The 26,085-nt window shown below is 44.4% G+C and overlaps 1 protein-coding gene across 1 annotated transcript in view; it reads right to left on the bottom strand.

Moving 5' to 3' along the window:
• The window catches only part of VWA3B (von Willebrand factor A domain containing 3B), a 2,300,294-nt gene that overhangs the window by 1,071,395 nt on the left and 1,202,814 nt on the right, over positions 1-26,085 (bottom strand). The gene's annotated exons all lie outside the window — the stretch shown is intronic.

The raw sequence follows: 26,085 nt of genomic DNA, 5'->3' as shown, positions 1-26,085 counted from the left end.
CGGTCTGGAAGAGGTCACTGGGGCCCAGACCGCTCGAGAAAAGAAACCCAAGAGTGATCATTGTGCCTTTAATTGACCAGGGATCGGAAAGGACAAACCACAAGATCTAGTGGGCCGCTGCTGATGGGTCCAGGTCGTACGGTAAGACACTCACCAACTACATGCATCCTTCCCTGCCTGGCCAAACCAGCCACAATCCATGGAGAGAAACTCTGACATACAGGTACATCTGGACCCCCAGCTTCTGCAGCCACAATGGCTCCCCCAGACTTAGATTGTGATAGCGACTATCACTTCTAATGGGGCACTACAGCTCACTCAGCCGCTACTACCACACCAAGTGTCCACCCTTGGGTACTCCCTATTTTGGGTGAGGATCCAGGTCACCACTCGACATGAGTGATATGTGCTACCCGACTATAATGAGTATGCACCCCTCTGTAGAGGGGCTATGGTTTGCATGGGAAGGGGTGTGGCTCCAACAGCCTTCACCCATTGGGTACATGCAGGGGCTATAATGCCATGTATTGGGAAAGAGTTGATTGTTCCCAATGTTCACGGGGGAGGGGTACCCCCTATTGTTCCTGGGTTAAGGTTTCACCTGTTATTGGTTCCGCGTGTTACTAAAGGGATCGGGGGTGGGGGGAAATCTACAAGGTGAACAACACATGTCCTAATACAGGAAATGGGAGGACAAAGGCCATGGACTCGCAAACCCATGCTCCTTTTGTGTTACTAGATGGCTACTCTCACACTGGTGACCGTTAATGTGCAAGGGCTGGGCAGCCTACAAAAAGATGGCGGGTCTTAAATCATATGCGAGATCTTCAGGGGGACGTGGTATACCTGCAAGAGACGCATCTGAACGACATTGAGTCTGAGAAACCTGAATGCGGCTGGGTAGGTGCTGCGGCTCATGCCCCATACCATGGCAAACGTGGGGTATCTATCCTTGCGAACAAGCGGGTCCCCCTTCAAGTCCAGGACACGATCACAGATAAAGAGGGTAGATATGTCGCTGTCATGATCCCAGTAAAGGAGCACAGTTCCCATTCAGGCATACCAGGAAAGCAAGGAACTTCCCCCTCAGTCAGTGGGTCAACAGTGGCTACAAGCCTGGCACAAATGGCATTTGTCTCATTCATAGCATTGCACCCATAGACTCACATAGCACTTACATTGTTTTTCATACACTCAACATAGCCGCCGCCAAGTCCATTGTTAATTTACAGCACATACTATACCTATTGCAGAGGGAGCTTCTTAAGCCCCACCTCCGCTGGAGCGCTCGCTTTGCGTCTTCTCCGCTGAAAGCGGGTAACGCTACCAGTGATCTCCTGACAGAACCTGTCAAAGAAAGCAAAGTTCAGAGACATTAGTTTCCACAGAAAATCAACAGAATTCCATTGTTTTTGAAAAGACTTACCGAACCGAAGTATTTCCGAAGCGTTTATTCAGTCAGCTGTTTATTGCATAGTCTCTGCATCTTCTGTCAGAAGTTCCTTCACAGCTGCAGCACCTTCTTCGCAGCAGTCTTCGTTCGCAGTCACAGTGCCTTCATTCCGAAGTTTCCTCAGCAGACTCTGCATCATCCGAAGGCATTTCATCTACAGCTTTCTGAAACCTGCAAACAAATGGTATTTTCATTAATGAATGAACTTATAGAAATAAGAAAGAAGAAGCTTTACATACGTTGCTTACCTGAAGTTCCAGCAAGTTTTCTTTGCTTAGTTATTATCACGCTTGTCTCTATAGGCTGCAATTACTCAGTTAAGGCGAACTTACGTTTTTTAAACACTTCTTCAAACCGAGTATTGTCGCAGACATCACGCAGCCATTAACCTTTTCTGAGAACTAAGAACCTGCAAGTTAAAGGGGAAAATATTAGAAAGAGAGATCTCTCCAACGTAGGGACTGCTCAGAATCTAATGAACTATAATATTTTTTCACCAAATACTTACCCAAGATAACACTAGAGAAGCAAGGACATTATTCTGACAAGAATCATTTGAACACTGCAGCCTTTCAAGTTAAAAGCTTTCATACCATGCGGCCCTGTAGAATACAGGATGGAGAGCTCCACCAAACATAAACCCAGGTGAGAAGGGAGGGATTATCAAAGGTACACTGCTATACCGTTTATTCCCAGCAAAATAGAAATTACAGTAGTTCTATTGTTATTATTGTCGTTTTCACAGAAAAAGGAATCCAAAAAGTGCCCAAATAACAGATCCTCTGGCTGAGAACGCATTACGCTCCCGCAGAGTCCCAGGTAAGCGTTACAGTCGCTATCAAGGGACAGATTCATCAACCCTTGGTCACCTTCCGGAATATTTATGCCCCCACAATGGATAACCCATCTTTCTTCAGCCATGTCTTTATAACGTGTGCACCTCTCCTGGGGAATCTGACATTTGTGGGGTGGGGCCTCTTAACGTATCTATTGATCCTATGTTAGACCACCTTAGTACCAGTGCATTTGGCCTGATGAATTGAAGAAGCAGGCGGTTTTAAACACACTTCTATCAGACAGAGACATTTACATGGATCCCGTAGAGACTACACCTACTACTCCCACAGCCACCTCAGTTATTCCAGGATCGATTACTGGTTCATCCCACATAATGCCCTGTACATGGCAGATGGATGTGCCATACTGCCAATCACCATCTCGGATCATTCTCCGATGCAGCTCCGGATGATACTGCCAGACACACCCCGTAAAACCATACCAATGGCGCTTAACATGAGGGCGCTGAAATACACAGACTTTGTTGATCAAATTAGGGTAGACATGAGGGGGTTCTGGGACACCAATATAAATCTTATGACACACATGCCTGCTGGGATGCGTTTAAAGCCTTTATGAGAGGCCATTGCATATCAAGATGATCACACAAAGTAAAACTATGGAAGGAAAAAGAAGTGCAACTCACCAGGGAACTCACTACACTGGAGAAGGCACACAAACAAAGGCCCGATAGGGAGACTCCTATGCACATACAAACTCTCCGATCCCAAATCACGCAATTAACAACCACTAGAGTTCAATAGACCACTATGCCTTATGGTGCTCGCTTTGAAGCAACAGCAAGCCGCCCAGACAATTACCTCGGTTCAAGATAAGAATGGAAACCCTCCCGTGGGCGACGGTGCTATCAATGCCTGATTCGCTGAATACTACGCCGATCTCTGCGCAACCCCGGAACATATATTGCACCAAAGAATGCAATGATTTCTAAGCTCCATTCCACTCCCTAGACTTACTGAGGCCCAAAAACATGCGCTGTGCAACCCAATATCGGCAGCAGATGTGGATCGAGCTATCTACTCTCTGTCACCGGGGAAAGCCGTGGGCCCAGACCGAATCCCGATAGATTTTTACCGCTCCATGACCGAAGACATAGCCCCCAGATTAGAAGAGGTCTGTACTGGGGAAACACTAAAAGGCCTGTTACCACAGTCAATGCTGAGAGCAAATATTGTGGTCTTTCACAAGAAGGGGCGACCCCTTGATGAATGCAGCTCATTTAGGCCAGTTTCATTAATAAATTCTGATGCAAAGATATTGGCGAAATGCCTAGCGCAAAAGATTGAGGGGGTTCTCAGGCATTTAATACACAACAACCAGACCAGCTTTATCACTAAGAGGCGACAACATCCGTAGACTACTACACGTTATTGCGGAGGATCCAGGCCCAGAGGATGCGATCTTAGCCATCGACGCCGAGAAGGCATTCGATAAGGACCAATGGGACTTTATGTTCCTGGCTCTCGCAGAATACAGTTTCCCCCATCCCTGATCAACCTGATCCTCCCCCGTTCTATTTCACAATGGACAAACCTACTAGCCAAGACCTGCACATTAGAACGGGCTGCAATAAAACGCCTAAACCCGATGGCAATCCACGGGCAGATAGGCTACAGGAATTATTAGACCCACTCACATAGAGATAGGGGGCAGACCATAGTTATTTGCTACCCGCCTGCGCTCTATCAAGTGCCCAAAGCCCCCGAACTTGGGTACGCTTTTAGAGTGGCTCCACCATTCTCACACTCAGAGATGTGAGCTCAGAAACCATAATGACCTTCACATTGCTCTTGTTCAGATGTTCATACTGTTACAGCATGGAACGTACACTGGTAAATTGAGGGTTGGGGGAGGAACAGGCCCGGTTGGCCAAGGGATTAGGGTTCAAAGGTTATCTAAAAGTATTCTGTTGTTGTAGGGAAGACCTGATACTTCTAGTGGAAGAGTACTATCATGTATGCAACACGTATAACTCCATGCAAAGAGGAGGGGTGCCTTATAACCTCTCTTATGTCACTAGGCATTCTTGTTGTTTATTTTGTCTGTGTTTTCAAAAATCAAATCAAAAAACTGAATTTCAACAAAAACAAAGTTCTGTAATAATCAATATGTACTTCGCACTGTCCTGCAGCAACTGAACATTAAGTCCCACCCACACATCTCTTCCTTTCGGATGAAAATAAATGGGCACTCGCTAGACGTGAATGAATACCAACTTCAGATTGGAAGGAATCACATCACAGCTTGGCAAGAAGAAGCACAAAAACAGCCTGTATTAATACCGGTAATCCAACCATGGAGTCCTATCCATGGAATGAGGATTAACCTACCTTTACAAGCACTCAGAATCCTCTGGTAATTCCAACAGACTGAGTGCTGGTAAAAGTAATTTCGTTTGGTTGTAGCCTGCCGGATTTATCAGTGGGGCACCACCAAACATGTAATGACCCCCATTGTGGGTACTTGGACAATATTCCAGGAGAAGGGAGGCATTCTCCAGGAATCAGCACACTGCTTCGTTGATTATTAGTTTATAGTGTAAGGGCCAGAAGAGGTTTTCTTGACACAGGACGGTGGACACTTTTACTTTAACAGACATCCTGACAGTCAGCTTAGATCTTCAATTGAGGCAGGGAAACCCCTCTTAGAAATATGGAAAGGTAGGTTTTGTCATGCTTTACTTTAAGTAATAAAGGTCTATAGCCCTGAATATGCCACCTTTGAGTCACTGTCCTTCTTCTGCACCCTAACATAAGACTGAAGTTCGCTACTTCCCATCCAAACAGGCTGTCTCTTCCTCTCTTCCTCATCTATTCTCTCTTGACTGCCTTCCCTAGTCTGCTTCTTCTCACAAACTTGGTGTCGTCTTCAATAAATAAATCAAATAAATATCCAGGATGACATCAAATGGTTTGTTTTGGAAAAGGCAACTTTGGATATAAGATGGTGGCTCAAGTGACCAAAAATTGGCAGTACAGGAACAATTCCCGAGTTATAATTTGAAGGCACACGCGAAGGTCTAAATGAGCAATTGGATTGGTCATTACTATTCTAACTCATTTTAGATCAGTTATGCTTTATTAGTAATTTACAGTAGCTGCAGGAGTCAGCCAATAGCTTTTGCTATGGTCTGAAGTTACAGGTAACCCCAAAAAAGAGTACTTGTTAGGCGGTTTTGGCCGCTGCAGTGTAATTTATGTATATTAGTCTAGGCACTTTTTATATGTAGTGCAGTTTTTAGAAAGATATATCTTTAGGGGCCATGTTCTTAACATTATAGTTCCCTTTTGTGTCGTCCAACCATTGTGCCACGTATTGGGCATTAAGCGACTTTTGTCAGGGGAAAAGTAGGGGACTTTAAAAATATAAAGCACAGTTTCGTAGCGACTCTGGTTAGAATACCTTTGGTGTTAAACAGATGTTGTCCTTAGATGAGGCAGAATGATATTGCAGTCACAGTAAGTACAGTTTCATTTATTTTGTCTTATTGTATAGGTTTTGTGTGATAGTCAGTAAAGTACCACTTTATGTTTTAGATCCTTTCACCAGTAAATGTTTGCAGTCTTCTAGCGGAGATCCCAGCGCGGCACACGCTCAGCCGAGAGCTGAGTCCTCTCCCTTTTGCTTGGGCTGCAGGCCACGGAGCTTCAATCTCCACAATTCGAGAGTCACCGATGAGAATGCTTCAGAGGGCACGGCTAAGTTGCTGAAATTATTTCCACTTACTGACACCCTACTGAAGTTAGTGGTCTAACCACTACCCAAGGTGGTTCCCTTATGTCCACCAATCTCACTAAGGACACACCGCAGGTTCAGACACTTCTCATATGGTCAGGTGATACCGGCATCCAGGACGTATGGGTATTTGACCTCTCTTCGACCTTACCACCTAGGAACTTATGCAGTCCCCAGATGCACGACTAACTGTCCACTCACAAATGGTTCAATTTTTCGACCATTACCTAGGGTCTTGCTACTCACTGCCCTGATGAAGGCGGAGTTTTCTCTTCAGTTGTCAAGAGCATCTTTCCATCCACTTGGTACCGCCGAAACGCATTACTGGTCAGAGGGGTTTGGAGGTCCCTTTTTAGTATATCTAATTCAGCCTGGACCTCACATTGTTTGTATTAATTGTCCACCAGTTAGTAACTGTTCCTCATCCTTTCTACATCCTTTTCTTCCCCCCATGCGTTGGCAGACCCAATCCCAATGTATAATAATTTTTACCCTGGGATTTCATTTGTAGTAAATATGACCATACATCATGGAAAAAAGAAATTGTTATCCTTTTTTTGAGTTTTCATTTTGGTGTCACAACATTGTGAGAAATATTGAACTGACTTTCCATTTCTTTGTTGTTCTAAATAGGCCAAATTGATCACCTAAATGATTAATTACCCTTAGTCGCTGTTTAGACTTAGCTTGTTCTTTTCATGCTTTTTCTTTCTGTATCATTGTCTTTCACATATGTTTTGAAGGTTTTTTTTATTTTTATGAATGTATAAAATTGTGTTATTGATTGTATATGCCCCCACATGTTGGGCTTTTTACTTTATGCACAACTTTTTTGATATAAAGCTTTGTCTTAATCTCTACAAACTCTAATGTTTTTTGGTGTTTTGTTTTTAGAGATATATACAATCACATGTAGAGGTAATAACCCTTGTGGTTATACAGGATGGACCAGGAGTAGGGCTTTGATTCATGTACACCCCTCACAGGCCAATCTGCACACATACCAGTACCTTCTGTTAATATTAGTTTCTCTTGCCCTTAACTGGTACGTGGTCCCAGGGGCAGACCACTGCCACAATAGAGTGGCACCTCTTTTTGTTGTGTATGCAGTCTTCTAGCCTACAAGATCAGTTTGTGAAGAGAATAGAAGGCAGTACATTTGTTACATGTAATAGGAGTGTGTTACATTTTTGGAGTTTAGTAAGTACAGTTATAATGTTTATCAAAAGTTCCATATATTACCTTTACAGAACATGATGTCCAAAGAACCTTATGGTAGGCTTGTCCTAAACTCTGGATTTATGCAAGAATAAGGTACAATCCTAAAGTACTTCATGTTCAGCGATGCAGCAATGAAGGTACCAATAGAAGCAAAGGGCTCAGAACTATGCCACTATTCCCTTGCCCTGAGGAAGATGAAGCCATTGGGTATTCGTCGAAACAAGTACACTACATAAGTGGGTGAATGAGTGAATGCTGCATCATGAAAATCAAATCACTGCAGCATATATATATACTCAGTTGAGACTGACCACTCTGTTGGAAAATGTATGCTTCAGCATCCAATTGAATTACCCAATTCCCTCCATCCCATGTGTTTTTTTAATCTTTAGGTCTCTTTTTAAATGCAGCCATTTAAAATACTCAGGAACGAGAGCACTTGCGGGACAGGAGATTTTACCTAGTTAATTAACATCTAACATATGAGCATGTGATTACTTTGAATGACATTCCAGATTATTAGTAATAACCTAAGATATTATGCACTATAAGCACCTAATGTGTTATAAACATATTGCATTGATGCCCACAGGGGTGGATTCTGTCCACGAGATATGAATATATCTAAGCGGTGCACTGCTTTGTTTGTCATCTTTGTTAGCCAATGTGCTCTTTAATCTGATGCGAGTATTAGATACTCATGCACTTATGCATTTAGATTCTAATTTTATTCAAGTATGCATTTTTGAATTTATTTAATGCTTGACAATAGATAAAACATATATATCTCTGCATTTATGTACTATGTTCCAAGATGGCGACACGATTTGAGACAATGAGTTACTCATTAGCAAACACAGTTATTGACATTAAAGGAAGGACTAAATTCCTATTATATAAACACCAGTCCTCTCTCGGTCACGTTTATCCCGACGAAGCCCGATCAGGGTGAAACACGTTGTTTTGTTTGCATACTCTGCTGCCCTCATGTCCATGTATGATGATTAAATAAAGGCCTTTTACAGCAGAGCAAGACTGCCGCGGACTCGCCTTTTCCTTTTTGCAACCCTGCCTGAGTGCCGCTGCATCTTTGGACTGCTAGTCAGCCCATTTCTGCTTCTTATATATATATGTGTGTGTGTATGTGTGTGTTTAAACAAACTGTTAAAAAGATATATTGCATTGGGTTCCAGGTAATTTCATCGCCGGAATTTTCAAAGCCTGGCATTTCAACATGGAAATGTTAATCGAATGTCTTTATTTTTTGGGGGGGCGGGTTCCTTTTATGACTTTATGCAATTCAATTGACGTATTCAATGTGTCTTAGATATAATGCACTTTAATCTATTTACTGTATTTTAATATTGATCAAATGTCCGTGTTGCTCTATTATAGACCTTAGAGAGACACAGCCTCTTTCTCTGTGAACCATGGATCACAGTGATTGAGTCCTTTCCCTCGGCCACTTCCACACTGGCATAGACTGCACAATAGGTCTGTATTGCTAGATTCTAGGCATCAGTTTCCATAATATATTGTGTTTTTTAGAATCCTTTTTTGAGGCCCCACATGAATTATGGGCACAATATGTAGACCACTAGTTTTTATCTCTATTATGTGAATAAAAATAAAAAATTGAATATTATTTGATCTGTATGTTGCATTGACTTTGCCTTCCTCTCAGCCATCCGTTCTAAGTCTATTACACATTAGTAAATATCAGCGACGACCGAAAAACAGGGTTCACAATTGGCATTGGTGTTGAACTTAATCTCACCTTACTCTACCTTTTGAAACTTGAAGCCATAAAAACAAGAAGCCATTATTCTTGGCATTCGTAGACCTCCACCAGGCTTTTGATAGGGTCAATCGGGTATCTCTATTGAACAAAGTAATAAAAATTGAAGTGTCCTACCGATTTGTTGCAGATGTTAATTTAACTTCACTCCAACACCTCGATGAAAGTCTGATTGAATGCCAGTGGCGACCTATCAGAGAAGATCACGATGGAAAGAGGTGTTAAGCACGGGTGCCCACTGGCAGCCTTAATCTTCAAGCTCTACATCGCTGATTTGCCTGAAGCACTTGGAGACTGCAACAGCTTTCCCCCAAAAATCAATAGACATCCGGCAAGTTGGGTGACCGGTGCGGACGACATAGTACTGATAGAATCCATGCTAATCGGCCTTCAACGTCTGCTAACAAAGCTTGGATGTATATCTCAAGACAAACAATATGGAGATCAACGTTGAGAAATCAAAGGTAATAGCCTTTGGGACTCAATTGGGGAAGCGAGGGAAACATTTCAAATAGGTTGCAGCAGAGAAGCAATTTCAAAGAACTGAAACCATTCGATACCTGGGTTTTTTTTTCAACAAATCTATAAGAGAATGGGAATGGATGAAAGACCTGAAAGCAAAAATAACTAACCTTGCATTACAAGGTTACAAGCTACATCGTAAATATGGTAAATTTACACTCATGCCAGAATTTCAATTCTATCGCCAAAAGGTTGTAGGAGCTATTATCTTTGGTAGTGAAGCAGGCCTAAATATCGACTCTAACATATGGAATTTGCTGAAAGGGAAGTTTTGGAGTAAAGTATTATGCCTCCTGTCAAATATCTCAATTTCAGCAGTTAAATATGAGTTGGGGCTGCAATCACTTTGGGCCTCAGTATTATGGAAATCTTTCACCTTATACCGAAAGATGTTGTTACCTGATCAAGTCGCTCCATATTCAATTTTGAAGGAAACCGCTGAAACACCTTATAATGGATTACTGAAAGACTGGGCGACACAAATATTAAACAATTTGATCCACATGGGTGCTTATGTTGAATTGCTTCATAGAAATCCATGTGCAGTGAAAGAAAAGGTGAGTCCGAAGAAATTGGATCGCGACACTTAAAAGTCATCTGAAACTGAAATCATGCATCACATCAACTAGTGATGTTCGTCCTGCAAACCAAGTCCTGAGGTACCTTCGACAGTTCCACTTGAGATACTACTGCGATCAGTTCATGCGGTTGCGATTGAACTTGCTGCCGACTAAAGAGATGCTCTGGCTAAAACAAAATAAGGATACTGTCAATAATTCTTGCCGGTTCTGTGCCGAGCACATGGAATCGCTGAAGCACTAGTGACTGAATGTTTGGCACTAAAATCAGAATGAACTGTGGCACTGGGAAAGTTTGCTCCCGTCAATGGTAACATGGATGATTGGTGGTCTACTCTACTATCTGGACACAATAACATGTTGATCTGTGCTACTGTTGATTATCTAGTTAGGCTATTGATAATTCTATGATTGCACAGCTGCCCTTAGATTCACTGGTGTTAGACTCATTGATGATGTTAGACTCATTGTATGTGCTAATGTGGCATCTAACTTGTAGTTAAACAATGTTTGTCCACTGGTTATTAGAATTTTCTCCCTCTCCTTCTCCATTTTCTTTTTTCCTTTACTTCTCTTTCTTTTTTGGTCTTGAACAACAGAAAGTGACTGATGAATAGAAGCCTTTATGTATTTCCCTTTCTTCTGATTTTTTGTTTCACCCTGATATGATAATCGAAAAACAAGAATTCTAAAGGGTTTTTTTCAATTTTTTTTTTAAAATTAGTAAATAACTATTTGTGTTCAGTTCCGCGAGACATAACCACTTTTTTTATCTTTGTCTCACGATATGTTCACAAGTTATTAAAACATTGTTTCAATTCCATAAGTATATCAATGTGTCTCCACTAAATTGGGGGCAGAAGATTTTTTTTCTAAACTGGAATAATTTAAAACCTTTTCGGACAAGCTGACACATGGCTGGTTGTACAACAGTATGGCTATCCAGCCTCTTCTTGCAAACAGCTGACTTGTGCATTGCCCTCCATTACTTTACTGTCGTTCTCACCTTTTCAAAGAAGACATTGTCTGATATGACAAGCAAACAAGACAGCATTTTTCCCGTAGTTTGCATGGTAAAAGGACCTGTACTTTATGATGGAGACAGTCACACCCGCCCTGAGAATTTTGCATCGCTGCATTACCAATTACTAAACAGCCCCTGGTGGGGTTTCTAATTATATCCAACTCAGGGTCTCATTTGATTAGTGAATGCCAACAAAGGTGCACCTATCAATAAAAACATCAAATGTCTAAGCCACCTTCCAGACAAACTATCAGGGGCATCTCTGGAGTCCCACTGCATGATTTAAGTATTGAGCTTAATGTTCTTATGCTAATTTGAAAATGTGCTGTTCTTTATTTTGTAGATGCTCTGGGACCCACTACGTTATGTCATTCCCTTTTACGTGGTGCTTATACTATCTTGTCGAGTGGCCTGTCAACTTCTGTGTGTCTGGTCACTTGACATTTTGCAAGCTCTCTATGTAGATACACCTCCAAACTAACAAAGCTTAATGTTGTTCTGCAAACTAAGGTAGTACTGATTTAAACGCTACTAAAGCAGATGGTGACAATACAAGAAAATGCTATAAACACTTAGTTAAAGTTACTTGAGAAGAAAGTGAACATTTCAAATTTTATTTACAGAAACAGTAGCCCAAACATGAAGTAGTTAGGGCAGAAAGCTCCCAACCAGAAATTCCTATGGAGTTGAAGGGTGAAAGGCAGGCAGAATATATTAGTGAGGACCCAAGTACATTAGGGCTCATCACAAGTTTAGTGGTCTCCCGGCGGATTTACCGGCGGGTTACTGCCAAAATTGTGACCACCAACGCAAATAGCAGGCGGAATGTGGCAAGATTTTCCTCCAGCAATAAACATGGAAGTAAATCTGTTACTTTCCACCCAAACTCAGGATTGGGCAGAGCGGTAATTCAGCAGTAATAGTGTTACCATCACATTGTTACCGCTTCACCCAACCCCTGATGAGGCCCATTGTTGATTATTCCAACACAATGTCAATGAAATGTTGTATATTCCCCTCCATCTAAAAATCAGAAGGGCTTATACAACAACACATCAATATAGTCTTTACTCATGTGGACTCACCCCTTTTACTCTCACAAGTGTTCTATCTGCTTTGCCTCCATGTCAGACCCAACTCCCCAATGGGATTTACCACATTATATAAATAAATGAAATTGATGCACCTTGCTTTTGACTTTCTACTGGGAAAACCAGAGCTTACTTTGCATGATCCAAAGATTTGTTGGGGAGATCATGAAGCACAGTTATTTTATTAGTGTGTTTATATAGATTTCTTGAAAGTTTAAAGAATGTAATGCTTCCTGGAATTCCAATGAAAGTGTTAAATAAGAATGGAAGTTTTAAGGATATTGAAGCAGTAATTTCTGAAGCCTACTGTGACTATGTTGATGTGTATGATCTTGTGATAACATATAATAGAGACTCAAAGGAACTAACCAGAAAGGGCAACCACTCGAAAATGAACCAAATGTACAACTATATGCTAATTGCCTAAATGGCATAATAATGCAAATGGCCAAATATTTTCCAGATTTCTTTTTCTGGGTTCTAGCTCTCAGAAAAAACAACCCTTTACATTGGATGTAGAGTTATCAATATACATTGTATTAATCAGTTTTTTTAATTTTGAATAGTGAAGACACAGTAAATTAATCAGTTATAAAAATATGTTTTTTTATTTTGAATTGTGACGACACAGTAAATATTATAAAATTACAAATATACCATACAATCTACGGAGGTCAGCTCCTAGATTTTCACAAATATTTTCCAATTGATTGTGTTCCTAAAATTAATCAGCATGTGGACATTGTTTTATGTCCATAAACTGTATTACACACATCCATACTTTTCACATCTCTAACACTACATGTTTCATTCCGATTCACACTATTAAAACTATTACTAAGGGAAATACAGAAAGAACCACCAGTTCAAATAGGGGACTACATCCTCCTTAACATTTTTTTTATCAGCGCTTGAATACGCCCCGTTTCGCCAGCCCCCACCTTGATGAGGCAGTCCCTCACAGAACAGTAAAGCTGCAAGGAAAGACCGTCTGGAATATCTACAGGACATCAAGCCCTACAAAGCATCATCCTCACTCCAACGCGCAACTGCAGAAATGGACAGGGCCAACGCTGCATCAACCAACGATCGACAAGAAAGCACAAATGTCCCAAACCCCAATGAACTAGAAACTACTGGCCACCCTATGGTCAGACGCTCCCAAGTCCCTGAAATTCCCATAGCGACAGTGGTGCAAATTGACCAGTGAAAAACATTGCCCTGGTCCCCAAGACATTATTGCCCTGCCCAAATTCCCTCCCCCGACCTGGAACAAATATGACAAATACATTGCAGTAGTGTGATTTAACTTGTCCATTCCAAACGCACAGATCGTACTACCGACTACAGCAGTAACACTGTCTTAAAATGTTTCCTTCTTCGCACACGGAGGGTTCTGCGACTGTTGATGTGAATAATTAGGAGCATTGCAAGTGTTAGAAAATTCCCTTGATGTTGCCTCCTGTTCACTGCACTGAAACCTTTTCCAACCAATTTGGCCATGCTATAAGAAGACCCAGACATGGTTCTGAATTATCCACGTACTGAATTATCGTGCTGTCTGCTGTCATGTTTCCGAGGTCTTCATGCAATATTCAGTTGAATATGCTGGGGCTCTCACAGTAACCCTGGTGCTATGTCTGATTATTGATCCCCTACGCCATGAGTGCTTCCTGGACCTTCGTAGCAACAGAGATACCCACAGCAACATCACAATGTCTGATGTATCTAGCAATGTTCCAAACATGGAGAAGATTCCAAGCGAGAACCGCCACCTTAAGATGGATGTCCAAGGTGACCTTCCCATATGAAAACAATTATATTAAGACGTTACCCATGATGGTCAATTACTGGCAACTCGCTGAAGGGCTGCATAAAAGAAGGACCTGAGAAAGGAGAAACAAAAACAATAACATTGAAATACTTACCATGTAAGTGGAGAGCGAGCGGAATAGGCGGAGAGCCAATGTGCTAGGAAAGATCACAAATATTGATCTATGGACAAGCATACACAGATGATGGCTGGGTAGAAGGAGTGGTGGGAAGCAAAGCAGTAACATAACCAAAAGCACCAGTAAACATGGTGCAAGAAAAAAACGATAAGTGCCTCAAGGAATGGGACAAAAACGCAAAACTAGTGACCTGGGTAGACAACTAAGCTGAACCTATGCCAATCATTCCACTCACTAGCCCAACTCTATGTTATCAACACAATGGCAAAGAAGAAGTGGGAGAAAACGTTGGATGCAAGAGAAAAGAAACAATACCGGAAATGGGAACAGGAACGGTTGCCATGATGGATCATTATTGGGCCTTTGTAGCCAAGGCATATGACAGGCTACCACCACCTGGGGAGGAATATGCTCCCTAGCACACATCAACATGCCCTATTTAGTGGTACCAAAAAGGACCTTCAGCTCTATGAATTCCTGAAAATGCAACCCAACAAAAGGAAGAAAAGGTCGCTCAACACTTCCACGACTGACCAACCAGAAAATACCAACAAGGTCGAAACAGTCAGCCGGGTGAAAAGAGAGGGGAACTACCTATGGGGATGATCAGAAGCAGCACTGGATGAAGTACCAGCATCTCACAGACTGTTCAGCAGGGCACAAATGTTCTTTGCATCACTATTTACTGGAGAACAGGCATATGCAAATGCCAAATAACTACAAATTACCCGCTGGGAGTTGATGGTAACCATAATAATAATAATAATAATAATAATAAAAAAAAATAATAATAATAATAACCATAAACTCGACGGTAAACAGATTCAACGCAATAGAAGAAGAGCTCACAGCAATAAGGTTGGAGGCACTGCAGAACAGATATGTCCTAGATCTCCTCACAGCAATGGAAGGAGGAGTTTGCGCAAAAATAGAAAGTTCCTGTTGCAGATTTATACCTGCCAACGATGAAGATTACGGAACACTGTTAGAAGCAGTCGACCAGTTGGCCCACATGCACGCAAAAATGGAAGAAGCGAAGGGGATGAGAAAGAACAAGAGCTGATTCGCCTATCTTTGGTCCTGGATGCCCTCTTTGCTGGCTGATGGCCTGAAGGTACTGGCTGTAGGACTAATACAGGGAGCAGTACAGGGAGCAGCATCCTTGTGTCGAATAAAGATATGTATTGCAAGATGCCAGAAGACAGCGGAAGAGGTAGTAAGGATGCAACTACTAATGGAGTTGGAGAAGGGAGAGCCAATGGATGAGATCATAAAGAAAGAGAGAGGCTGAGACAAAGGACAGCAGAATCAGACATATTCCCACCAGGACTGTAGGTAGAAAACCTGCGCAATCTGAAGAAGTATGTAGGTTAGTGGGTCTACTGCAAACCCAAAGGTGGGGGCGTCTACATGTACTGCTCATTTGAAGATTATGTCAACTACTATGGGCACCTGGCTGGGATAATGAAGGTGTGACATTTGGTAGACGATGGAAGAAACAACGGTGGTGTGGTAGACAAGTCGACCAGAGGGGGGGACTGAAGAGGGAAGGTCAGAATATTGTCATGATCACTGCTTCCAAGGGGCTAGGACCAGCCCAACGTCCTTGGAAGCAGGCCTCTAACCTTCATCCTAGGCACCAGCCGGTCCCCATTGGGACCTTTTGGACCTTGTCCTGGCGCCGGTGGCACCAGGCTCATCAAAATCACTGGTCCCGGCACTGGAAGCGCCGGGCTCATAACATGTATAAAGATGCTTGGGTGGACTTACCTGCAGCAGACCATGCTGCTTACTTACCAGCCATATGGGAATCCTCTACGAGCCGGGACTAGTTTCTTACCTGGGTGGGGCAGGCTCCACTCCCTGGATACAACACTGGAACTCTTCTAGAACAGGAACTCTTTTCTTTCCTGGGCGAGGCAGTGGAGGAAGACGCCTCATCACTCCAAGGCTATTTAAACCACACCCGATTGATGCAACGTGCTTCGCGTTATTCTGCATCTGCAGCAGAACGCTCACCGTGTCGGTTCCAGTCTTCATTCTTCCGATCCTGAACCTGTGAGAACAAAAGCTTACCTTTCTTGTATCCAGCCTCCTTCAGAAGCACCTGCAAAGACAAAGAAACAAAAGGTTAGCACAGCAACCTTCACTCGCAGCGCTTTTCTCACCTGATCCATCGGCAGTTACCAACTCTTCGCGCTGCTCCTCCGCCATTATAAAAGCCTGTGAAGACAAAAGCATAATTATTCCTGTGGGGAATTTACTTACCGGCACCCCTCGAATTCCGGTTTTCATCAACGCTGCATTCCTGCACCTGAAAGAGAAAAGGAGAGACATTAGGCAGGCTATTTACTCACGCACCATCGCGCCCTCCACAATTAGGCGCCTGCAAATACCCCGGCGTTTTCCAGAGTCTCTTCAGCATCCGAACTCATACCTGCAAAAGAAAAGAGACAGTTGGAGTGCATTTTGAAAGCAGGCAACAGGCAGTTACTTACGCACTCCCAAGCGCTTCATTCCTATGCGCTGGCTCGAACTCCGGCTCTCTTCAAACCACCATCTTCCGCCTCAAGAGCCCTGCAAGACAAAAGGCACCATTTGAAAAGAACATTATACAGAGCCCTATTCCATACTAACGTGCCCACGCACCTAAACACTGTAAGGACATTAAAGGTGCCCGGAAACTCACCGTTCGTGCAGTTAACGATGGTTAGCAATCCTCTGAAGTCAAGAGGCCTACGTTTCAACCCAGTGAAGGAACTGGTAACGGCACCCTGCACCAGACGCAGATGGAGAGTCCAGCATTCACCTATCTAAGGTGAGCACGTTGACCTTGGGGCTCCACGGAAAAGTGAGAGGGGGAGAGAGAGAGATACCCGACAATCCGAGGTAATTAACCCCATATTCTTTCACCTGCAGACATCTTACTCTTCGAGTTAGACACACAGTGCGAAGAGGCCCTGCCCCGGAAGCCAATCGAGTCCTGCACTTCACTTTTCAAGATACAGTTACCACCCTGCCAAGACCAGCGACTCCGTGGGAATCAGGTGAGCGTTACAGAACGCGAAGCCCACCGCAAAACTCCTACCCAGGCGCAATGGAAACCTCAGATACCGATCAATTGGCCCAGTTACTTGGGGAACTAAAAGCGGAAGTACATGCAGCTCGTCAGGAAACGAACGCTCTAAGAAGAGAGCTGATTATATCCAAGGAGCGAACAGATGACCTCGCTAGGCAATTGCTACAAACGCAGGCAGGACGAACACCTCTGCCGGCTTCAGGAGGAAACTATCCTTCTGCATCCTCCACAAACCCAGCGCAAATCAATCTACCCGGTAATGTGCCCTTGGCTCCGCCCGAACGCTTTTCTGGTGACCCAAAGAGATTTGCAGTGTTCATTAACCAGTGCCGCTTACACTTCTTATGTAGGCCAGCAGCCTTCCCAACAGATCAGGCCAAGGTGGCCTTCGTGCTTTCTTATCTCAGTGGCAGTGCGGCAGATTGGTCGATCCCTTTAGTTACTCAGGATGATCAGGTTCTTCATAATTTCCAGGCTTTCCAGTCCAGCATGGAGAAACTGTTCGCAAGACATTCACAAGGGCAGGCCTTGGACAATGAACTCCTTTCGTTACGACAGGTTAATCAAGACCTTTTGACTTACATCGCATCATTCAACAGACTTATAGTGGAAACTCAATGGCCTGAGGATAAGAGAATTACGCTTTTCTACATAGGCCTGCGTGGAGAGCTCAAGGATGTGTTAGCTCAAGTTGTGAATCCTCCACAAGACTGCTCAGACTATATTGACCTAGTTGTTCAATTGGACCACAGATTACAGAACAGGAAGGCTGATCGTTCCAAATTTGATACCTGAGTGTTTTCCAAACTGCAGACCTTAGCTAGGGGAGTTGACACCGTGGAACCCATGCAAATAGGGGGCATGAAAGGACCATTAACCCAAAAAGAGCGAGAAAGGAGAAGACAGCTGCAATTATGCCTCTATTGCGGAAACTCGGGGCACTTTCTTCGAGACTGTCCTGTGAAACCAGCTAAGAAGGCTGTAGGAGCTGCAGTTACCTGTACCACAAATTCTGAGCAGGGAAACGACCTAGCCCGACAAGTGTAGAGGTCCTCTTGCCGAGCATTAAAATCTGTTCCGTGACCTCGCATTTCGTGGTGCCTATGGTCCTCATTAGCCCTGAACGTCCGGATCGTTTGCATGCAATTGAAGCTTACATCGACAGCGGAGCAATCGGCAATTATGTGGACCGTGAAATGGTATCAAGGATGAATCTACCTCTTTGTCCTAAGGCAGTAAAAGACGTCATTACTACAGTGGATGGCACGGAGATAGCCTCCGGACCAGTAACTCACACCACCCAGGAAGTGACGTTAGTGAGCCAAGATGGACACCGGGAGAAAATCGTGTTCGATGTGATCAAGGCCCCTCAGTTCCAGATCATTCTAGGAATTCCTTGGTTAGAGAAGCACAATCCTCAGATCGATTGGCGAGCAAAGACGGTTCAGTTTCCTGAATGTATCCCCACTTGTTATCCTCGGCCCGATGTTTCACTGGCAGCAATCTCTTCTGAGGTTCCCCAACTACCTCCTGAATACCAGGAATTCCAAGACGTCTTTCAGAAGGACCAAGCTAACTCCCTGCCTCCTCATAGGTCTTACGACTGTCAAATAGACCTGATACCCAGATCTACTCCTCCTTGCAGTAGGATTTATGCCCTCACCGAGCCAGAGAATCTCCACCTCAGACAATATCTGGACCAATACCTAGCTAACGGGTTTATCCGTCCTTCAAGATCCCCAGCTTCTTTGGCTTTGTTCTTCGTTCCGAAAAAGGAAGGAGACCTTAGAACTTGTATAGATTACCGCGCCCTGAACCAAATCACCGTTAAAAACAGATACCCGTTGCCTTTGATCCCTGAACTCCTGGACCAAGTCAAAAACGCATGTATATATACAAAGTTGGATCTCAGAGGAGCCTACCATTTGGTACGAGTAAAAGAGGGCGATGAATGGAAGACGGCCTTCCGCACCAAGTATGGGCTGTTTGAATATCAAGTTATGCCCCTTGGACTATGCAACGCTCCGGCCGCCTTCCAGTATTTTATGAACGACGTCCTCAGAGAACTCATAGATGTGTGTGTAGTTGTCTATATTGACGACATCCTCGTCTATTCACCATCTGAAGAGGAACATCGGAAACACGTTAAAGAGGTCCTCGAGAGATTGCGTCAACATAACCTTTTCGCTAAGCTTGAAAAATGCGTTTTCAACGTAACTGAAATTGAATTCCTGGGATTCATACTGTCGCCTAACGGAGTCCATATGGATTCAAAAAAGGTCGATGCAATCATCAAGTGGCCTTCACCAACCTCTGTAAAAGGAGTTCAAAGCATGTTAGGCTTCGCTAACTTTTACAGCAGGTTCATTCCCGAATTCTCTCGAATAGTCCAGCCCATCACCGCTCTGTTAAAGAAAAACAAACGTTTTGAGTGGTCTACAGAGGCGGAACAAGCTTTCCAAGACTTAAAAGCTAAATTCATCTCTGCACCTGTTCTGAAACATCCCCGCCCAGAACTCCCCTACATCGTTGAAACAGATGCTTCTAGTCTTGCTATGGGGGCAGTTTTATCACAAAGGGATCCAGTTACACACCAATTACATCCTGTAGCCTTTTGGTCCCGCAAATTCTCGGCTCCCGAGATCAACTATACTATTACAGAGAAGGAACTTCTAGCTATCAGATCGGCCTTTAAGGCCTGGCGGCATTACCTTTTGGGAGCCAGACACACAGTCACAGTAATGACAGATCACCGCAACTTACAATATATGAAGACGGCCAAAGCTCAGTCTTCCCGGCAGCTCCGCTGGGCTCTGTTTTTGGCCGAGTTTGACTTTATAATTACTTACCGACCAGGCAGTAAAAACGGAAAAGCAGATGCCCTATCCCGGATGGGAATAGATGAACACTTGACCAATCCTGAACCAATACCCATAATCCCTGAACAAAGAGTTTTGGGTTTGGTCAGCGCTCAATCCCTTGAAGACATCGAGACAACGGTCAAATCACTCCTAACTCTGGCAGAATTACAGGACTGGCAACTCAAGGGGAAGGACTTCTCAGTGGATCAAGACCTACCATATTTCCGAGGACGATTGTACTTGCCCTGTGAGAAAACAAAAACAGGTAATCTCCTGTTATCATGACTCATTAATGGAGGGCCACCCTGGCATTACCAAAACCATGGAAAAGGTCAAAAGACATTTCTGGTGGCCATCATGGAAGAAGGACATTAGAGACTTTGTAATCTCCTGCAGTGTGTGTGCTCAGAATAAAAGCCAGAAGGAGAAACCAGCCGGCCTCTTACACCCGCTTGACATCCCTCCCTGTCCATGGCATACCCTGTCCATGGATTTCATCACTGACTTACCTCCGTGCTCAGGGTATAATACCATTTTAGTAGTCGTGGATCTATTCTCCAAGATGGCTCACTTCATTCCCCTAAAGGGCCTACCTTCAGCTTCAGTGTTAGCCCGAGAATTCCTAGAAAACATTGTTCGGTTACACGGTTTTCCCTCGGTTTTGGTCTCCGATAGAGGAAGTCAATTCATCTCCCACTTTTGGCGAAGTTGCTGTCGCTTAGCCCAGATTGATGTGAGCCTTTCAACTAGTCACCATCCCCAAACTGACGGACAAACCGAGAGGACAAATCAAACTCTGGAGCAATATTTACGTTGCATGCTCCAACAAACTGAAAACCCTTGGAAGGACATCCTTTGGATCGCTGAATATGCTTATAACAATTCGATCGATTCTGGAACCGGGAAGACTCCCTTCTTCCTGTTATACGGAACCCATCCTAGGACCTCTAACCTGGATCCTCCCCAAAAACTCGAAACACCTGCTGTGGATCACTTGCACTCGGTGATCACTCATGCTTTTAAAGAAGCCACTGCCCATCTGCAAAGAGCTAAAGCACTATACAAAAAAGGAGCGGATCTACACCGTAAAGAGGCCCCTCACTACTCTGTGGGAGATCAGGTCTGGTTATCCACTAAGCACCTGCCTCTAAAAGGACCCTGCACTTTCATCCCGAGATACCTAGGACCCTATCTCATCTCTGCCATAATTAATCCAGTGGCTGTCAAATTGGAATTGCCTTCTCATATGAAAATACATCCAGTATTCCATGTCTCCCTACTAAAACCAGTACAACCAGAAACCCGATTGACCAAACTCCCAGAACCTGTTCTAGTGGATGGAGAACTTGAGTTCGAAGTAAAGAACATCCTAGACTCCAAAATCTCCAAATCTAAGTTATACTACCTGGTTGATTGGAAAGGATACGGCCCCCAGGAAAGGTCTTGGGCACCCTCAGAACATGTCCATGCACCTCGTCTGGTCAAGAAATTCCATCTAAATCACCCCGACAAGCCAAAACCCCCGGAGAAGACGCGCTTGGGAGGGGCCTTGAGGGGGGGTGCTGTCATGATCACTGCTTCCAAGGGGCTAGGACCAGCCCAACGTCCTTGGAAGCAGGCCTCTAACCTTCATCCTAGGCACCAGCCGGTCCCCACTGGGACCTTTTGGACCTTGTCCTGGCGCCGGTGGCACCAGGCTCATCAAAATCACTGGTCCCGGCACTGGAAGCGCCGGGCTCATAACATGTATAAAGATGCTTGGGTGGACTTACCTGCAGCAGACCATGCTTCTTGCTTACTAGCCATATGGGAATCCTCTACGAGCCGGGACTAGTTTCTTACCTGGGTGGGGCAGGCTCCACTCCCTGGATACAACACTGGAACTCTTCTAGAACAGGAACTCTTTTCTTTCCTGGGCGAGGCAGTGGAGGAAGACGCCTCATCACTCCAAGGCTATTTAAACCACACCCGATTGATGCAACGTGCTTCGCGTTATTCTGCATCTGCAGCAGAACGCTCACCGTGTCGGTTCCAGTCTTCATTCTTCCGATCCTGAACCTGTGAGAACAAAAGCTTACCTTTCTTGTATCCAGCCTCCTTCAGAAGCACCTGCAAAGTCAAAGAAACAACAGGTTAGCACAGCAACCTTCACTCGCAGCGCTTTCCTCACCTGATCCATCGGCAGTTACCAACTCTTCGCGCTGCTCCTCCGCCATTATAAAAGCCTGTGAAGACAAAAGCATAATTATTCCTGTGGGGAATTTACTTACCGGCACCCCTCGAATTCCGGTTTTCATCAACGCTGCATTCCTGCTCCTGAAAGAGAAAAGGAGAGACATTAGGCAGGCTATTTACTCACGCGCCATCGCGCCCTCCACAATTAGGCGCCTGCAAATACCCCGGCGTTTTCCAGAGTCTCTTCAGCATCCGAACTCATACCTGCAAAAGAAAAGAGACAGTTGGAGTGCATTTTGAAAGCAGGCAACAGGCACTTACTTACGCACTCCCAAGCGCTTCATTCCTATGCGCTGGCTCGAACTCCGGCTCTCTTCAAACCACCATCTTCCGCCTCAAGAGCCCTGCAAGACAAAAGGCACCATTTGAAAAGAACATTATACAGAGCCCTATTCCATACTAACGTGCCCACGCACCTAAAGACTGTAAGGACATTAAAGGTGCCCGGAAACTCACCGTTCGTGCAGTTAACGACGGTTAGCAATCCTCTGAAGTCAAGAGGCCTACGTTTCAACCCAGTGAAGGAACTGGTAACGGCACCCTGCACCAGACGCAGATGGAGAGTCCAGCATTCACCTATCTAAGGTGTGCACGTTGACCTTGGCGCTCCACGGAAAAGTGAGAGGGGGAGAGAGAGAGACACCCGACAATCCCAGGTCATTAACCCCATATTCTTTCACCTGCAGACATCTTACTCTTCGAGTTAGACACACAGTGCGAAGAGGCCCAGCCCCGGAAGCCAATCGAGTCCTGCACTTCACTTTTCAAGATACAGTTACCACCCTGCCAAGACCAGCGCCTCCGTGGGAATCAGGTGAGCGTTACAAATATGCCTTCTGTCCCGTGAGACACTCCAACCGGAAGAAGCACCAGAGACAATATGGCCACCGATTATATGAGCTCACATCAATTCCTACTGCTCCTACGATGGACAACTATCATGAAAGGTACCCTTCTCAGCAGGCCTTACAACCCTGCAGCAGCACGAACCCTACCAAGAGTGGACGAAGACACACAAGTAGGAGCTGGAGACAGTTACATGGACAGAATCGACTAAAGCACCAAGAAGCCATGCCTCAAGTCGTTAGAGACATCACGACCACATAGCTACGTTAGACATGAAGCACACGTGCCATCCGCAACCTCGGGACATTCACACACCCAACTACATGAAGAACACAGGTATACAACGCTATGAGTTAGAGGACAGTGACATATACATACTGTCTGCACGTTTATTATTTTGACATTAGGCTTTCTAGAGCAGCACAGGAACGCAAGAAGCAAGAAGGGCTCGTGCAAATGCTTGCAGATGCTTACATGTAAATAACCCCCATGGTATGGCAGGAGCACCTGAGGGACCTAACAGCCATGATGCAGTGACCTATGGACACTATGGAAAACGCATCTAGAATACGCAAGACCATGGCTTAGGAAATCTAGTAGGCCATGATCAGCTCAGAGAGACCCCAGGCCTCACAGAATGCTGTGCAAGCAGAACCACTGGGAACAAAGACACTGCCAAGGTGGCAATGTTACAAACAACATTCCTCACTCTGAACCAAAGTAACTCTGGCTGCAGGAGAGGCGCCCTTTGAAAAATACAGAATAATTCAGAGCTCCTGTGCTCACAAACAGGGTCTCCAAGCACGTGATCTGCCCGAGCTGAGGAGCTGCCAAGATTTGGTGGCTGAGAAGAGCTGAGAAGAGCAACCTGTCTCACCAACCAGACAATGGTCGCAACAAAGTTGGTACATTCACGCTACAGTTCTGCATTGGGAAACAGAGCGCTCTCATGGGAGCTATGGTTTACACACAGTTATGATGTTGACAAATAGTTGCACTTTGCACACATAATTGCACATGCACCGTTCACAGGTGACCTGTGGTCTGGGAACAGAGTTTGTCCCAGGCTTGGGGGCTCACGGCTCAGCCAACCAAAATCCAGGACCCTAGGGATAGATAGTGGGAGTCACTGACCAATCACGGGGCATGCTCACTGTAACAAATCCAGAGTAACAGTTTTCGTGGATGATCCAAGCATACAACCTGACGAAGCCTTGTCCAATAACACCACTTCTCTACAGGCTCCTACATGGGAACTACCACTCAACAACCTATCCCGAGTGGAGTTAGGTTTTGGAGAAGGGCCTAGAGAGTGACGCAAATTCTGACGTCAGCCAGAGTTCGCTGAGACTTGCATGGACTTCCCTGCGAGCTTGTGATCCCTGTGGGTTATTGGCTGTAATAAACCTTCAGTCAGACCTTGCTACTTGTTTTGACCTGGCGTTCTTTTGGGCAGAGGATGGAGTTAGGCTTTCCATGAGTTCGGCATCCACGGACTCCTAGCACGGCTCGCCCTGTCTGGGGGTTCACCCTAACAAACACATCTGTGTTCTGAAATTGTATTTTTCGAGGTGCAGTGTCTTTATACCTCGCGCTTGTATATGTACTGTATTTAAGGTGCCTTAGTCGCTTACGTTCTTTTGCATGCACTGTCTGCTAATGTCACTGTGTTTCTAAGTTCTAATTTTACAGCCGTGGGATCTCTATGGGCGTGATTTACAAAACAATTTTAACATGGGAAAGTCCCATTGAAAACATTTTTGTAAATCAGGCCTTTTTTGAGATTGTTCTGTGGATTTAATGCCTCATGCTAAGGTGTTTGGGTTTGTAATTAGGAACAGGAATTACTTAGACAGCTCTTAATCAACCTTTCTTCCGTTCTTTCTGAAACCTTTCAATGTTTAACCTACTAAACCACCCGCACACATCTATTGAACTACCCTGCAACACATATCACACAACAGAACACCCCACCACTAAACTCAGCTAACATAAAATTTCTGGCATGTGCACCCTAGCGCCACGGAGATCCAAGGCTCTGGATACAAAAGCCTCCCTGAACTCGACACAGGACACATAGAAGCAGATCTGCAAGTATAGATCAAGGTACTTTCGGTCTGCATTTATCAACAAAACAGCAACGCTGTCTTGAACGTTTCCTCTTTCCCACTCTTTAAGACCTGCCATGCATTGGAAGTCTTGCATGGTACATATCCTAATAACAAACATAACACAACATTTATCAAGCCAGTGTAGAGGAGGTCCCAGACATGGCCTGCACCCCTTCCCTTCATTTTGAGGTACCAGGAGCGTACTCGCTAAGGTATGTGATGTATGAAGAGCAAATGAACCTACCAAGAGCTGCACTGGGACTCTGCCCAGTATACATCAGAAGATCCATACCTGTTGAAGCACCCATAACCAGACAACCCTGGGCAGCACGGTACCCTATCAGACAGCCATACCAGCTGCTGATACAGAATGAAGAGTACCTACATACGGTCCATGAAGAGACCCCAAAAGCCTTAATGGAAGGCCAGTGGAAATGACTTAAGGGCCTGAACAGACTAGTGAATGAACAAAAGCGGCTATCAAAGACAAGCACGGCAGTGCAAGCAACTACGAAATAAATGTAATGGACGGACACAGAGAAAAGACAATGGTAAAACGTGAGGAAACGGTGCTACGTGACAAGATGGAAGCAACCGACCTGTTAAACGTGTGTAAATAGGCTTGAAACGCAAGATGCTAAAAAATCGATACTGCTTGCAATGCTTAGTAGAAGATAGAGCGGCAAGCGCCAACCAAATATCTACCTCAATAAGGTTCATT

The sequence above is a fragment of the Ambystoma mexicanum genome, chromosome 7p, assembly GCF_040938575.1.
Source record: "Ambystoma mexicanum isolate Mex_15411 chromosome 7p, UKY_AmexF1_1, whole genome shotgun sequence".
NCBI lineage: Eukaryota > Metazoa > Chordata > Amphibia > Caudata > Ambystomatidae > Ambystoma > Ambystoma mexicanum.
Note: the sequence above shows the minus strand (reverse complement) of the source record. Positions and strands in the feature narration are given on the sequence as shown.